Source organism: Orcinus orca, chromosome 11, assembly GCF_937001465.1.
Source record: "Orcinus orca chromosome 11, mOrcOrc1.1, whole genome shotgun sequence".
Lineage (NCBI taxonomy): Eukaryota > Metazoa > Chordata > Mammalia > Artiodactyla > Delphinidae > Orcinus > Orcinus orca.
In genome coordinates this window covers 12,819,583-12,837,950 of record NC_064569.1, presented here as the reverse complement: position 1 = coordinate 12,837,950, position 18,368 = coordinate 12,819,583, and the positions used below count along the sequence as shown (strand labels likewise).

The window sequence follows — 18,368 nt, the reverse complement described above, 5'->3', positions numbered from 1 at the left end:
CATGCAGAAATTATTATCCTTATTTATAAGGATATAATAAGGAAACTAAAGCTCACAATATGACTGAAAGAGAGTTTTTTTTTTAATCCAAAAATGTTTTTACTAACAGTGTAAACTGGAATGCTTTAGAGTCGGGATACTGGGCTAAAATCCTAGCTCTGCCGCTTGGGGCTGTGTGATTATTTCCAAGTTACTTAACTCATATCTGTCATAGACATTTTTATCTGTAAAGTGGGTAAAATAAGAGAAATAGGGTTCTGCTGAGAACTAAGTGAGTTAATACGTGTAAAGCCCTTAAAACATTGCCAGGAACATTGTAATTATCCAATGTTACCTCTTTAAATATTTGGAATATTGTATAATTTCCCAAGGTGATGACGTTTTAATGTTTCAATTATATTACTATCGTTATTTCTTATATGTACAATAAGTTTAATCATTTTTACCAGAGTCACTGAAGATTACAAAGTATCAGCGTGGGTATAAAGTATTTCTACACCGTGCTTAGCTGGATAAGCAATACAGATTTTAAATATAAGTGTATATTATTGTTTTGTTATTTATAGATTTACTACTATTTACCATTAGCTTTAACCTTTCTTTGTTACTATTATTATCTAGAGGCATCAAAGCTGATACTGTACAAAACTGTCACAAGGATGCCTTTCTATTCCGCTGTCCACCCTCCTGTAATTTCATTCATGCTCCCCTCTAATGCCACTAGAATCTATCTATTTAGGTTTTCTTCTCCATCAAAACCTGTTTTAAAATCTTTCCATTCATAATGGTTATTAAACTACTATCTCCCAGATGTAAATCCAACCCTCTATATTATGAGATGCTAAGACTAGGACTTGGCAAAACTGTTTATCCTTTGTCTGTTACGCATAACCAATAGAGGGCAGGAGAGAGAGAGACAGGAGAGATGGAACATGGACTTGCTTTTTATATGCCAGGTGTTCATGTGTTGCCGGCAATAGCCTAGTGGACCCAGTCCCCAGCCTTCTTCATCACTCCCAGATACCTGAGAGGTGAAGCTGGGAAGTTCTCCCACTCAAGTGTCTGAGTCCTGCATCCATGGGGCCACTGCTCTGACTTCTATGTACCAGATGCTGCTAGACAGCTACCTGTACCAAGAAGTCTGAATTCCAACTCTGCATGGCCTCCTCCCTAAGCTTGTAGATTTAGATAACTCCAACCTCTTCTTTTTGTTCCTAAGGGGACTACTTCCTACAATTACTATCTTGGTATAACATAAACATTCACCCTTTGCTTTTTCATTCTTCCAACATTTGCTTAAGCAATTCTTTATCTTAAACTCTCTCTATTGAAATACCTAATGTGGTTTCTAATTTCCTGTCTGGATGCTAACTGACCCCAAAATGCTATAAATAACTATTCAAAATGTTATATTCTTGGAAGCTTTGGAAATATATCAAGAAGGAACAGAGAAGAAGAATTTTAGGTATCTATCAGTAGGTAGTAAAGACTTTTGTGGGGTTAGAAAAAGAGACGTTTTCCCTGCCCCTCTCCCCAAATAATTATACTCTACCAAGGCAGCCAGTTCTGCCCACAGGCAGGAGAAATTCTCTTACTTGGGGGAGAATCAGACTTTTTGTTCTGTTCAAGCCTTCAAACTATTGAATGAGACCCACCCATAGTAGGGATGGCAATCTGCTTTATTCAGTCTACCAATATAAATGTTAATCTCATCCAAAAACACCCTCATAGAAATACCCAGAATAATGTTTCACCAAATACCTGGGCACCCCATGACCCAGTCAAGTTGATACATAAAGTTAACTATCACATTTGCTAACAAAATAAGTGACCAGTTGAGATTTCATCGACAGTCAACTCAAATAGCTGTAACTGAGGAACTCTGGGGTAATTCAGTGTTCATCAGAGCTTCCTCCTTCCATCCTGCCCCTGTTTTGTGAACTGCATGTGTCTTTCCTGTTTGGGATTTTTGCCCTGTCGGCCAGAGCGTCCTGTATCTTTCTTGGCCGCTGGGATGGCTCTTCAGTCCTTGGGCCTCTACGGACCATGAGTGCAAGTCAGTACCAAAGCACTGAGAAAACGTATAAGGAACCAAGAAATATCTTGGGAAGAATGGACTAAATAAGGAGGTATAAGGCCCCCCAGGTTATCTTAAAAAATTATCTATATATTCTTTTAAATGGACAGTGAATTTTAAATGTGTATGATCTTTTCCTAAGAGCTATACTAATCCAGTTAGGGTACTTCTCGAAAAAAATTAGACCAGGAATCAGCAAGATGGACTTCCTCTTCATTAGGAGTTTTTGATGACTCTTCCCTTTGTTAATTACGTCAACAGCAAGTAAAACACAGGGTCTAGTAGCACACGAAATTTTAAATTATTCAGAGACTGATTATATGGCTTGGGAATTACTGTATCTCTTTTCATATCTCACACTTCCCACAGCCATTAGCATCTCCAATAAGAGTGTGTATTTGAGGACTGAAATTCATAAAACGGGATCTTTTCAATCTGAAAGAGATTTTTAAAGGCTAACCATGCCTACTCCCTAACTATGCAGTGAGCCAACTGTCTTAAGAAGGGAAGGTAAATTGCCAAGGCATGTGAATAAATTAGTGGAAGGGATTAAAATTAGGGAATTTGTTACTTGTAAACTGACTTGCTTACACCTCTAAGGTGCTTCAAGAGAAGACTATGACAATAGAAATGAGAGTAAGGAATATGGAAGGATTTTAATTTTCTGTCTTATTCCTTCTTCTATGGAAAATTGGAAATTGACTTTAATGGATTGCTTCTGCTCCTGGAAGAGACACGTAATGTGTCCTAATCCAGGGTCTCAGACCTAACATATATGTGTATGTGTGTGTGTGTGTGTGTGTGTGTGTGTGCGCGCGCGTGTGTATAATTTGTTTATGTTTATATATATAAAATACAAAATTATACTATATATCTATAATACATATAATATTTGTGTAATATTATACACACGCGCGCACACACACACACACACACACACACACACTGTTGGTCTTTATCTTTGAAAATGCTAATGTCAACAGTTTTATTTTCCTTGCTTATGATTACTGCAGAAAAGAAGAATCCGCAGCTGGCCTGCCACACAGACACTTGTATAAAACGGCCTTTGCAGAGCAGTGATGTCCCTTGACTCCAGCACTGTCACTGACTGAAGCCGATGTCACTTAGTCTGTTTTCAACCACAGCGCCTGCAACACCCAGCAAGCCAGCAGGCCCATAACGGGGGCTTCCCAGGAAGGCTGTAGGAACCGGGAACATAACCTCTCAATTCACCCTGGCCATGCCTGTTATGCTTCAGATGTGCTCAAGGACAAGAAAATGAAAGAAGAAACAGAGAATAGGGCAGGAGGTCCACAATGAAGGTATTTGTGCTTCTTAGAAGAGTTGGAAATTAACACTGCAATAGGTACACTGAATCTGAGTGGCTTTCTTTCCAGGTACAAGTATTAAAAATCATTACCCTGATTAAACTTTGTCCATGGCTACCCATAGCCTCCAAGCAGAATGCTGAACAAGGTCCTTTGTGATTTTTACCTCTGACAATTTATCCAGTCATTTCTCACTGCATTTGCCCAGCACTACCCTCCTACCTCAAAACCCTGAATTGTGTAAGAGAATGATACTTCAACACTTGCCGTACCTTTCACCTTCCCATACATTTGCACATGCTAATACCTTTGCTTGGGACATTATTTTACTCTCCATCACCTGCTACTGCAGCCTGCCATTCCCACCTCCAATACTCTCTCTGGCAGGAAGCTTTCCTCCTGCTGCTTTGTTGTAGGGGGTCTGCAGTAGCCAGTCTTTACAGTGGCCGCTGATTATAGTACCTCCTGCTATTCACACTCGTGCGGTCTCCTCCTAAATTAAGTAAGCTTGACCTGTGTAACCTATAGGAAATTGTCAAATATGTGATTTTTTTATTGAAATATAGTTGATTTACGTGTTGTATTAATTTCTGCTGTACAGCAAAGTGACTCAGGTATATATATATACACATTCTTTGTTTTAAACATTCCTTTCCGTTATGGTTTATCAAAGGATACTGATCCCTGTGCTATACAATAGGGTCTTGTTGTTCAGTCATTCTCTATATAAAAGCTAACCCCAACCTCCAGTCCATCCCTCCCCCAGCCACCCTCCTTGGCAACCCCAAGTCTGCTCTCTATGGCCATGAGTCTGTTTCTGTTTTGCAGATAGGTTCATGTGTGTCATAGTTTAGATTCCACGTATAAGTGATATCATATGGTATTTGTCTTTCTCTTTCTGACTTACTTTACTTAGTATGATAATCTCTAATTGCATCCATGTTTCTGCAAATGGCATCATTTCCTTCCTTTTTATGGCTGAGTCAAATATGTGACTTTTGAGGCTATGTCATAATAAAAATACTAAATCCTACCTTGCTTTCTCTTCTATCATTTACTCTGGGAGAAGCCCACTGTCTTATCTTGAAATCATTCAGTCAGCTCTATGGAGAGGTCAGTATGGTGAGGCCTTATGCCAACAGCTAGTATCAACTTGGCCACCAAGCAAGTGAGTCATCTTAGAAGTAGATCCCACAGCCCCAGTTGAGCTTTTAAGCGACTGCAGCCCTGGCTGACACCTTGACTGTAACCTCATGAGAGATCCCAAGACAGAATCGTCCAGCTAAGCCACTCCCAAATTCCTGACGCATAGAAGCTCTGTAAGATAATAAATAGTTACTGTTGTTTTAAGCCTCTGTGTTCTGGAATATTCTATGCAGCAATATAATCGGGGTCTCTCACCTATGCCTATACATTTCCATAGTACCTTGTGATTCCCTCCATCAAAGCCTATTTCCCATTGTTTACTTGTCTGTCTCTCCCACTTAGCCTGAGGGCATCTTGAGAGCAGAGACAGCAATGCATGCTTTGATTTATAGAGTGTCAATGGTTCATCAAAGGGCAATTCCTGATAATTGTACAGGTTATGCAAGCACTCGAAGATGCCTGCCAATGTCCTGAAGCAAATGGGTACGGAAATTCAGCCCTTGCTCACCCAGCAAGTGGAATGTCCTGCTGAGGGCTGCTGCCATGGGGGAGAGAGGAACCTTTTCCTTTGTACTCACTAAATCTTATCAAAGGGCCACCACTCTAATTCATCCACTGTGTCAGTCGGGGTCCATTCAGGACACAGAAACCATATATACTGTGAACAGGGAAAGTTTAATATACAGAATAATTAACCACAATAGAGGATTGGAGTAACAGGTTAGCTACCAAGGGTGAAGAGAAGTCGAAACAATACAGAGATCACTGATGCAGGCATCAGCTACTACCTCGACGACTGAGGCAAAGCACCCAAATAAGGAATGAACCTAGAAGAAAGACCCCTGTCCACCAGGGCTGACTCACAGACTTTGCTGGAGAGAGCACTGCGGGGGTCCACGAAATGGCAGAGAAGTCTGCTGAGGTGCAGCCAGAGCAGACCTTGCTGGAAAGCCACCCTCTGGAGAAGTGGAGGGAGACACCGATGGGGAGGTGACTTACTGCCAGAAGAGAGCACACACCCGCACCGGGGCTTTCTCCTCCGTGTCTCTCTAGCACCCTCCACTGACGGGCTTAATTTAGTGCCAGCTGGGAAGGAAGAAATGTGCCAGAGTCGTCAGCAGGGCGAGGAAGAGTGGATCCGTGGCTGAGAGTCCATAGACTGATAACTGGAACATCCAGCTAGACAGCAGCCTTCTTCTAACTTGTCCACCCACAGGGATGCCTTTTTCAGACTCTCATGAAGGCACTCTATGGCCCTAGTGGTTTTTGAAAGAGTCGTGGAAATATGCTTTGGGGTACCTGGCGTTCAAAGGTTGTTCTTAGTCTGGTTTGCTCTTAGCAACTGTTCTGCGCAGGTGGCTGCCTCTTGGAGAAAATTTGTGGGAGTGTAATCTCTTATTTTCTATTGACCACGCCTTCAAACTGAACTTAGTAACCTCTTGGCACCCCTGCGTGTCTCACGTCAGACTGAACTGACCTATGTGACAACTGGTTCCCTATCCTAGTGGCTTCCTCTCCGACGACACAGCAGTCTGTGCTCTCTGAGCTTTGATGTCAACAGGACACCTGGACACCTTGTTATTACAAATGTAGGCCTTGCAACTGACCTCATGTACATCAAGTAAGTGTGACAGATGAAAGACGAAACCCTTCCCCATGCGGAATCTGTTGAGGATACAGGACTTCTGTCATTTTGAGGCTGACTGGTTCTTAAAAGCAGTTTGGCTTATAACATCTGTCAGGAAAGGGTAATGTTTTGTGACATCAAATCACAATTGTATCTCCACTAATAAGGACATTATAGTAATTGATACCTGCCTAGATCTACACAGCATGAAACTATGGCTTGTCATTTCTTCCTATTTGTATTACTTTTCTCTAAAATGAAATCATAGCATTACTATAAACACCTAGCAGCCTGTTTATCCTGCTGATCTCAAGAAATACACTAATTATATGTTGAAGGAAAGGTTCTCTTTCTAATGTATTTAGGGCAGAATAAATGTCAGTTCAGTCAAAATTTATGGAGTCTGGCGAAGTTACAAAGAAGAGATTATATCCTTGCCCCAAAGTAACGTACAATCTAATATTTCCTGTCATGGCTTTCTGTTGGATTCTGTATACTGCACTTTTATTTTTACATTATTTCCCCTCTTTTCTATGATGCTTTGATATTAAATGAAAGCAGAAAACTGGAGAGCTGCACCATTGACTATCCGGATTTTATGAAGCATTACTATCAACAACCATCTCCTTTATTTTAAGATATATATATCCCCATTTACTAAAGAAACTCAGAACAGGTAAACAGTTGGAAAGTAAACTTAAATCTAGTTCTATTAAAATGTCTTTGATAAGCAATTCTTTATATGATAAAAAAGTGTCACACAAAACAAATTTATACACAAGCTTTAAGTGTTTTGCTATATTGCTTGGAGAAACAGAAAAAAATAAGATTTGCAAGCAAATAAGACATAGTGGGCCTAATAACCATTACTTTTAAGAAAAGGAACACAGGCAGCTACTGTAAATCAAACTTACTCATCAATAATATCTTTCCAAAGAATCTAGAGAATAAGCTTGGTCAGTACTAATCCAAAGATGTAGAAATGATGTCATTGAGAGAGGAAAGGGGTCAGAAGTATAATGATGCTAATAAAAATGATAATTAATGCTAACATTCCCTGAACTCTTTCGCTGAGCCAGGCACCGTTCTAAGCCTCTAGATGGTATATTAGTCAGGGGTCTCCAGACAAAATAGAACCAATCTGTTTCTCTAGAGAACCCTGAAACAGATATAGGTATAGATATAGATATATACTGATAGATACAAATACATATACAGAGGGAATTATTATATATATTATTTAATATAATAAATCTTTCTCCATGGGGTGGGGAGAGAGAGAGAGATTGATTATAGGAATTGGCTCAAGTGATTATGGAGGCTGAACAGTGTCATGCCCTGTTCTCTGCAAGTTGGAGACCTAGAAATCTAGGGTATAATTCAGTCCAAGGCCAAAGGCCTGAGAACCGGAAGTGCTGATGTTCAAAGGCAAGAGAAGATGGATGTCTCAGCTCAAGCAGAGTGAATGTGTCCTTCCTCCACCTTTCTGTTTTACTCGGGCCCTTAAGGGATGGGATGATGCCCCCCTCACATTGATTAGGACTTTCTTCTTTACTCAGTCTACCAATTCAAAGCTAGTCTCTTCCAGAAACACCCTACAAACACATGCAAGAATGATGCTTTACCTGCTATCTGGGCATCCCTTAGCCCAGCCAAGTTGACGTCAATCTGATAATGACTGACGTCATTATCAATCTGACTGCTCCACTGCATATTTCCCCAAATGAAAACAGAGACACACACATTAACACACATTCACATATTTATGGAAGAACATGAGATTTCCATTGGTTTTAACCTACAAAATATAGAACCCACTGTTGCTATAAGGTTTACTGAATAAATGGGAAGAAAAAGAAAACAAACATTTAAGGGACTCTGATCTGCCGAGCACCATGATGGGTGATTTGACATATACTATCTTGTTAAAACCCACACAGCTGTGCCGCCCGGCTTGTGGGATCTTAGTTCCCCCACCAGGGATCGAACCTATGCCATCGGCAGTGAAAGCACGGAGTCCTAACCACTGGACCGCCAGGGAATTCCCGGCATCTTTGTTTTTACCCTCTGTCAATCCTGCCTTCTGATGACAGTACCAGTGTCGGGGGGATACAAAAGGTGTTTTGGAAGCCCACGAATGAACATGTGTTTCGGTGTAGCAATTCAGAGTGGTTCGGGGTGAAGCAGAACAGAATCCCCTCACAGAAGAATCAGAGTTTTCTTTAGAATCATTTGCTTGTATATAATAGGAACTCACTCAAGCATGGTTAAGAAAATATAAAAAGAGGCTTGGTAGAAAGCCATAGGGGTCTCCCATGGAACTCAATGTCAAGAAGGACATCCAGGTCTCTTGCACACAAGAACTGGGGAGTAAAAATGCTGCTAGAGTTTGCTCTTTCCTTCTCACCAAGGGTTCCTCTCACTCCCACTGCTCTCTTCAGTGATTCTCCTTGTCAGCCTCCTGGCCTCGTCTCCTTGGTCAGGTGCCTCTGGGCCACCCCAACCCTAAGATAAGCCCAGCAGTCTTGGGAGAAAGAAAATATTGGGCCCATTCCAGCCTTTAGATGACCCACCCTTTATAGCCAATTATCTATGACCTGAGAGGTCAGAGTCATAAAGTATAAATGTGAGACTGTAATGGCTCACCTGGGGCTAAGGAGTGTATGGGGGAGAGGGGAGCTCAAGGTTCTGCAGACAAATTAACCAACACCTATTTTTCATCAATACTCGAAGAAGGTTGCTGCTACTCTACTTCCCAAGGGAATATGAGTAAGATAGTTGGTCTCGGTGTGCCTCAATTTCCTCATCTGTGAAATAGGGATAGTAAATATTTTTGTGTGAGGATTATGTGATTACATTTGCATGACATGCTTAGAACAGAATACACTTTACCTATTATTATTAGCATCTGTTGTTATTGTCTGCATCGACTCCTAACACCTGTAAGTTCACTAACCAAGACACTCAATACCATTCAGCACACTCTTTATTTTACTGGATAATTTCTCCTTTCCTATGTGAAATATCTAGTGTTACATAGTTTTGGGGGTGAAAATACTGAAAGATTCCAGAATAAGAGGAATGGGAAGTTGAACTCTTTTAAAAACACATCATTTTAAGTCACTCACTCTTCTACACTCTTTAGGCATCAATGAAAATATTGGTGGTTGATAAACAATGGAAAGCTTTTGGGCTCCAGGGAGGAACATATAGAAAAATGAGTCTTGGGCAGTGGTCCTTAGGGCAGTTGGAACTACTGTAATGGAACTGGCCAGTCAGTTAGTTCCAGCAACCAATTTCACTGGCGTTTTCCATTTAATTGACTGGTAGCTTGACCACTGTTGAGAAACGCTCTGGAATGCAGGCATTATTGAACAAAGCAAAACAGAGTGACCCATTAAAATAGATCGCAATGAAAGGAACAGGGCTCTGCGGAGAGGTGGTTCTAAATAAGCTGCCCCATTTTGAATAGCAGAGGCTTTCCTTTCAAGTCTTCCTTATTCAGAGTTATTTTGTGATTTCTGGTATAGATATAATTTTGGCACTCTTCTCTGTCCCCCGAAACAATCTCTCCTCCATTTCTGTGTAACACAGTTGACAATTATTCTAATTCTAGTCAGTCCCTTAGTTCTTATTCTTTCTCTGAAACCCGACATTATACTCTGTTTTAAGAATTTAGATAACTTCCTGGTTTGTCCTATAAAAGGGAAAACTGCTTCTTTTTTTTTTTCTTTTACTAGATTGGTGTCTCTACACCCCACCTCCCTGTATTAACTTATCATTCACTTTGTACTGCCTTCTCACTGTCAAAAAAAAAAGCAACTCCTTTTTTTTTTTAGTCTTTTCCCTCTGTACTGTCACTCCAGATTCACAGTTGCTAAGTGTTCCAGGAGCCCACCAGAGGGACTTTCTAGTGGTGTGATCTGCAAACTTTGAAATAACACCCACCAGCAGAAGCGCCATATGCTATGGAGTTACACAGTAAACTGACAGGAACATCTCATTTGTCATTTGAAATTCAGAAAATGTCAGCAATTTTCATACCCCGCAATTGCCTAAATGCCTCTCTGGTTAGCAAGGAGTAACGTTTGCTATAAATGCACGTGAAAACGTGAAATTTTATATTGTGCTTCTAGAGGAATAATAATAGCAAAGCCAGGATTAAGACTTACACAGCTCGATGAGCATATGGACAGACATATCGAATTTCCACACTCACTTTATATCTCATGTGTGCATCTCTAGGTGGATGGTTTTGTACGTAAGGTTTATGACATTTGGACTATTCACATTCTATAACATCGGTGATTCAAATGTGCCTTTTTATGACAAAATGTAATACCGAAGAATATTTTTTAATCCATTAAAGGCAAATTTAACGTAAAACACAAGCTGTCCCCTTTGTAATTAAGCTGAATTTGCATCCAGCTGCACTTAGCCAACAACAGACACAAGAGAGAAAACTACTTGGCAATTCTTCCTAATTAAAGGATATTAATTACTGCTAAATACCATACACTTTCTATGTCATAAAAGTTCATCTAAATCAATGTTATTATGGTACTAAAGAAATTAATAATGATTTCAAGTCTGGTAAGTGTGGTCAAACTGCCCATTAGTTCATACTTTTAAATGACTTCACAATGAAATATCTGAATTGGTTTCATATAAAGACCAGAACATCCATGGCCTCACACATTTAGCACATCTTTTATGTATTAATTATAGTACCTGGTGCTGTCTCTTCTTCATACCTGATATTGATGATGCAATAGAAGCAGAAGCAGAGACTGTGAAGAGGAAGAATGAAACATAGTAAGACTAGGTGTTTCCTTCACTCTGAATTTGCCTTAGGCCAGCCTCACCTCTCTGGAGTAGAGGATGTTAGACGGCGTTCTCCACCATCTCCATGACCAATAGATCATGACCATGACCAGTAGGAACAGGGAAACTCACATTTACCGAGTCTCACAAGTTTTCTCATTTGATAAAACTGTCTTTCGGGGTAAGCATAAATATCCCTTTTTGCATATGAGGGTTTTAGTGCTCAGAAGTGGAAGTTGCCAAGTTTATACAATTATTAGCTGGCAGTGTTAAAGTCCAGGCTCTCTGACCTCAATTCACAGGTTCTTTCCACTAAATCATGCTCCCTGTTATGTAAAGGAAATCGGAAAACCTCATTTTGTTTTATGAGCCAATACTCTTCCTTCCCTTATCATCTGGTCACAAGTCCTGCTGTTTATTTGAATTTTGGCTCAAAAGGTGTCTCGTTAGGAAAGAACTCCAGACTTGTCTCTGCTCTGATGGAGTGACCTGGGAACGTCACTTCGTGCGTTTCAGCCTCAATGTCCTCACCCACAGAAAGACTAATGACCCTAAGTCTCTCCTAAGATTGTGGTGATGATCAAAGGTATTGAGAAAGAAGGTGTTTAGAAAAATATAAAGTGCAGTAAAGGTCAGGTACTTCGGTCAAGTGCTACACAGGAGAATGAATAGAGAGGGAGAGCAATTTGGACACTTTATAATACATAATTGATAATCCACTCTTTAAAATCCACTAATGGTTATGGGCAGGCAATTGCATAGCTGAGTTATTACAGTACTGAACTCTTGGGAATGTGAACTCAGGAATCAGACAGCCCAGAGTTCAAATCCAGGCTCCTCCAATTTCTGTTGGTTTGAGCTTAAGTATGTTATTTAACTTCTCAAACCATCACTATCTCATCTGAAAAACAAAAAAATAAAGTACTGCCTTGTAACCATGCCCGACTTCTTGGATACGTAACCTGAGTAGTTAGTTACACAGGACCCTGTGCTCAGCAGGGGCCCGCACTTGGTTTAATGCTCTGATGTCACTAACTTGAAATTATTAATAATTTTCTGTTTTAGCTTGTGTTTTGTAAGTGCAGTCCAAGGTGACAATGGAGCGTGCCCGTGGGCAGAGGAGACACGCACAATGTGTGTGCTATTCAATGTGTGTGAATGCCCTGCTCCCCCACTGGTGTAGCACAGTCAGGATCCCAGTGAGCACAGAATTCCAGTGGACCCACCACGCATGAGAGTTCAGTGAGATTCAAAGCAAGTACACGGTGAGCATATTATGTCTATGACTGACTAAAAGTGGCAGTACTGACAGCCTGAGAGGGTATTCTTACTCTTCAAACCAGAACTTGTTTGAAATAGAAAGAAAGAATGTGTACTCTGGAGTCAGACTGCCTATGTCTAGGTAAAAATCCATGCTCTTCCTCTTTGTAGCTGTGAGATCTTGGTCCAGTCACTTAACTGTTCTGAGCCTTGGAAAATAACAGGCAGACATCACACGGTTGTTGTAGAGAATCAGTGAGTCACGTGTAGAATAAAGCCTACAGAACGTGTAAATGCTCATTACATTTTTGCAACTATTAATTTCATTGTTGTTTTTGTTGTTGGAATACAGAGAAGAAATTAATTTAATCTTGGAGAAATCAAGAAAGGCTTTACAAGCTCTAATTTGAAAAGATATGTGCACCCCAACGTTCATTGCAGCACTATCTACAATAGCCAAGACATGGAAGCAACCTAAGTGTCCATCGACAGATGAATGGATAAAGAAGATGTGGTATATATATACAATGGAATATCACTCAACCATAAAAAAAGAATAAAATAATGTAATTTGCAGCAACATGAATGGACCTAGAGATTATCATACTAAGTGAAGTAAGTCACACAGAGAAAGACAAATATCATATGATATCACTTATATGTGGAATCTACAAAACAGTACAACTGAACTTATTTACAAAACGGAAACTGACTCATGGACATGGAAAACAAACTAATAGTTACCAAAGGGGAAAGAGTGGGGGGAGGGATAAATTGGGAGTATGGGATAAACAGATGCACACTACTTTATATAAAATAGATAAGCAACAAGGATTTACTGTATAGCATAGGGAACTATATTCAATATCTTGTAATAAACAATAATGGAAAAGAATTGAAAAAAGAAATATACATATATATGCATAACTGAATCACTTTGCTGTACACCTGAAACTAACACAATATTATAAATCGACTATACTTCAATTAAAAAAAAGGCTTTATAGAGGAGATAACATTTGAGCTGTCCCTTGTGAACTTCACGTTCATAAAGTTAGTAGAAATGAAAAGGCAGCTACATAGATGGCTTGAAAGGAAGGGCCTGCACCATTCACTCACTGTCATGGGCCAGCCACATTCATCAGAGCCCTCTCGAAACTTTCAAATAACTTCTGTGAAACTGTTTAGGCTAGCATGCTCTTCTCTTTACATGTTGATTTATGCTCTCAGGAAGACCCTTGTAAGAAAAAATAAAACTCTTTAAAAACACATAGCTGTCAGAAACAATCCGAGATTCCCTCACTGGAAGCCTGCATAAGAGAACCTCTTAGCAGAAGACAGTTGCTTCTTAATGTGCAGGCACACACAGGAATCAATCAGCCCTTTCCTGCAGCTCTGGTCTGTTCATTTTATATACTTGCCCGGTTTGACAAGAAATCCGGGGAAGGGCTAAGGAGTGTTGTCAGCATAAAGATGGGAGGAAAGTGATGTACTAGGCTACTAAAAGGACTCACAAACGTCCCTGAAGTCATAAATCCTTCTCGCGGCTTTTAAAACCTGTTTCCTTTGTAGGATTGCGATGATGCAGCTTTGACAGCGTGCCCTTTCCATCCTCTCCCCTGCATGTCAGGAACCCCGAGCTCAGCGTGTAGAGAGAAAACAGAATGCAATACAACTTCCTGCCTTCACTGTTCTCTCCCTCCTTGTGGGTCTGTGGCAGCCTTGCTGATGAAGACAAGGTCCCTGCTGCCCAGGCTCCCCGACCCTCTCCTGCCTAGGCTGCCCTGCCCTGCCCTGCCCTCCCATAAATTCTCAGAGTTGCCCCTTTCCCACACACGCTCGGAGAACTAGCTGATTTTCTGAGGCATTAGCCGAAACCCTGATACTAGGATCTTAGTGTTTTTATTAATTAGGTGGTTTTCTTTTGGTTTTATGTCAGCTTCTTCAGGGGAAGCTGGCGTGAGAAATACTGCAAACCACGCACTGGATTTTGACTTACCCCAACATAGCATCCAGGATCCCACAAAGAGGTCATCTTTGCTTGTGAGCAGTGACCACAGTGTTGAAAACAAGTCAGGAAGAGGATGTGACTGGTGGCTGACCTATGAGCTGGAGGGACTCAGGCAATCAGAGGCTTCTCAGCCTCCTGTCCTGGGAATGCATTCGGTACATTCTGCCCCCCGTTCCTATAGCTGGGGCCATTTCAAGGACGCAACCTTGAGAGACTGAAGTGGTGTTGAGACCACCCGGACAGTACATGTGACTGAACCCCACTAAGGCCTCTACGTAAACTCCTAAGATTCTGGCTGGTGAGGGCAGAGATCTACTCATCTTGCAGCTGCCCAAAACAAGCCTGGTTGTAAGTGCCCTTGCTTGTGAAAGCTGCCACCTACCAGTCTGGAGGGGGTCTGCCTCTTTCTTTGTTCTCTCCTTACCCTCCATGTCCAGGTTCAGATTTCCTCCCAGGAGACTCCTAAGACTGTGAACCAACACACAGACATAGTCAGTTTCCTCATTTCTATATTTGGGATAATTTGTTTTCCTGCACTTGGAAAATATAACTTGTGTTCCTATCAATTCAGGCAAAATGCAATGAGGAATATAAGTTGATAAATGCCACTATAAACATGTACTATCCTCTATGACAAAGCGAGAGAGAGGCATGGACATATATACACTACCAAACGTAAGGTAGCTAGCTAGTGGGAAGCAGCCGCATAGCACAGGGAGATCAGCTCGGTGCTTTGTGACCGCCTGGAGGGGTGGGATGGGGGGGTGGGAGGGAGGGAGACGCAAGAGGGAAGACATATGGGAACATATGTATAACTGATTCACTTCGTTATAAAGCAGAAACTAATACACCATTGTAAAGCAATTATACCCCAATAAAGATGTTAAAAAAAAAAAAGTACTATCCTAAAGAAAACATTAATGTATTTTTATTGTCGGCGTTTTTATTTACTGTTACGTAACTTTTCCTTCTACAGTGTAAATATTTCAAAGTTGCTGGAGATAGGAACAGAAGAGCCCTCCACGCAATAAAGATATTTAAAACAAAACCAATAGAAATTTAGCCTTCTGAAATAAATCTAAATGAGTTTTCCCTTCAACCAACTATGGCAAGCCGTGTGTCTATTCCAACTCTACGTCGGTACCCAAAATATTTGTGAGTGCGTGGTTCGCTATGTCACATTTTCCTCCATCAAGAGACAAGGCCCAGCAGCGTGGGTCCCAGGAAGATGTGGAGCAGAGCCTGAGCTGACCCAACTTTAGTGGGAGCAACAGAGGAGCCCACGCTGCCATGCAGGCAGCATCCCCTAGGCTATGGGGAGGGATTCAATGCAGCCCTCCGAGCCACGGGACAACTCTAGTCTCTCCACTTTACAGCCACTTTTCAACCTTTATTTTCCTTATGCAGCTGGAGCTGACATGTCATTCCCTACATGTCTGTCGTTGGTACCAAAGGACCGTAGGCCCTTTTAACAAATTAATTTTGCCCTTAGATGATGAGGGTCACTGCCACCGAGTCTTTAGCCACCGTTCCGGGGATGATGGATGCATTGGGTGTGTAGTCGTGTGTCCTGGGGGTGGGCGGGAGAATTGTTCCTGGAGTCAGGCTAGACAAAGAGGGTTTCCACCTAGAGCTGCCCATAGCGCCTTAGGCACAAGACAGGTCAAGAGCGTGGTCGGGGAAAGGAGTGAAGGTTACAGCTGAGATTGTGGGCTTGCTGTCGCGTCTAAATTACAAAATGAGATGCAAATGTGAGATTAAGTAATAAATTCAAAAACTAGGAGGATCAGAACTGGGTGGGGATGTGGAGTTAGAAGAGACCAGAATAAGGAGTCTGAGACTTAAAAGCAGTCAAATGGCAAGAAAGCATTTGAGGCACACTTTCTTAAGGAGCCGCAGGATCCTGAAGACATTCAAAGGAACGCTCCGGAGGCTTTGAAGTCAATTCCGAAATCGCAATTCCAACAATGTTTTTATCAGTGACAAAGTGACATTGAAATAAGTGTATAAATATCCCGAGATGCCTACTTTGAGGGAAAAAAGCACCATATTTGGGTGTGTGAATTCTGGCATATTTGTTAAACATCAGACATATCCCTTCAGAGTGACTCTTTAAATATGCAGTATTTTCAGATACAGGAAAAACCAACCTGGAACACTGGTGTGTTTTCTTTTTTTATTGCTAGACGGCCTATCCTTTTCTTTGTTGTTTTTCTCAAAACACAGAGTCTTCGTATTTGAAAATATTTATGTGTATGCAAGAGGATAAGAGATTTCTGTGTATCGTTCCTTGAAAGTTTTGTTTCCTGCATTATTGCATTCTCACATATCTTTTTCCATGGGGCAGAATGACTCTGTTTTTCTTTACAAATCCATGGGGGCTCTACACGGCACGCCTCATGATAACTTTCTAGTTCTGAAAAGATTTAGGGGGAAACGATATTAACTTTACATGAGCAGATGAAGCGATGTGACTTTATTTGAAACCTTTATCAGTCTGACCCCCTGAGGAGAGGTACCTTGGTTTGCTAGGCTGTGGTACGTCTAAGGACATATCTGATGACTGTGATTCAAGTTACAGCCTGCGTTTCTCCAGTTCGCTTTGAGATTTGGGCTAAGTCACTTCGCCTTCTGGAAATTTGGTTTCTTCTCCCAGTGCTTCCCATCCATTTCACAAAGATTTTGTGAATATCAACATCAAAAGACTTTGAATTCTCCTAAAGAAAGGAAGGCCTCCAAGTATGGAGCAACAAGTAATCTGAAAAGCACCATTTCATGATTATCATATAAATAATCAGGGGGATTTTACCAAGAGAACCGTCACTTTGTACTAAATCTAGCTAAATAATGAAAAAAAACGCATGGAAGAGACAGAAACTTACATATGTCCTCAAGGTGTATATACAATAACACTTTGGGGTGGGAATAAAAGTGAATCGATAAGCAAACTGCTTGTAGGAGGTATTTTACACAGCTGATGTGTTTGACTTTACATTATCGTCATCCTCGTTTGAGGACATCAAATTAGTGCAGAAGACAAAAATCTGACAAAATACTTAACATCATTAGTCACCAGAGAAACGTAAATTAAACCACCACGAGATAACGGAGATAACGACACATCCAGTAGAATGGATAAAAGCAAAAAGATAACATCACCAAAGTTGGTAAAGACGTGAAGCAATCAGAACACAAAGAAGCTGCTGGTGGGTGTTAAGTGGTGTTAAGTGATGTGACTCCTTTGGAAATGGGTGCAGCACTTTCTTATAAAGTTAAACACAATCTACACAACGACCCCACAATTCCATTTCTTAGGTATTTACCTAATAAAAATGAAAACATATATCCACAACAGGACCTAACACAAGGATGTTCATAGCAAATTGACTCATAATAGTCCTAAACTGGGAATAACCCAAACGTCTCTGCACAGGTGAATAAACTGTGGTATGGTTATACAACTGAATACTACTCAGCAGATAAAGAGGAGAAAACTTCTGATACAGCAACAATATGGATACGCCTCATAGATATTATCTTGCGTGAAAGAAACCAGATAATGGAATGCGTCAGCTTGGCAATAACTATTCTGCTATTACATCCACAAACATTCTGTTCCATTTCCAGTCATAAAACATATTTATTGTCACACACACACACACACACACACATACAGATTGTAGCATGTAACAATGTAGAATTATTACATTAAGATTAAATCCATAAAAATAATTTTAAAACTTTTGAGTGCTTTCTCTATGCCAGGCACTATGGTAGTTGTTTAATATGCATTGTATCATTTAATGGGTAAGGTACTATTATCACCATTTTACAGACAAGGAAACTGCGGCTTAGAGAGGGCAATGAAGTCACAAAATAAAAATGAAGAGCTGGGACTCAAAATCACGCCAATCTCAGTCCAAAACCTGTAGAAAAACCAGTGCCATCAGCTGGCCCTCCACTGTTTAGTACTAGCCTTGTATTTACAGAGATACAGAACCTAGTCTATCAGCCCTTATTAACCATGGTGATTTATCATGTTGTGAGAGAGAGAAAATGAGTCATGAAATGTAGACTGACTACTGATAAATTTGT

General features: G+C 40.7%; 1 protein-coding gene across 1 annotated transcript in view; it reads right to left on the bottom strand.

The window, feature by feature from the left end:
• The window catches only part of DERA (deoxyribose-phosphate aldolase), a 363,055-nt gene that overhangs the window by 206,127 nt on the left and 138,560 nt on the right, over positions 1–18,368 (bottom strand). The gene's annotated exons all lie outside the window — the stretch shown is intronic.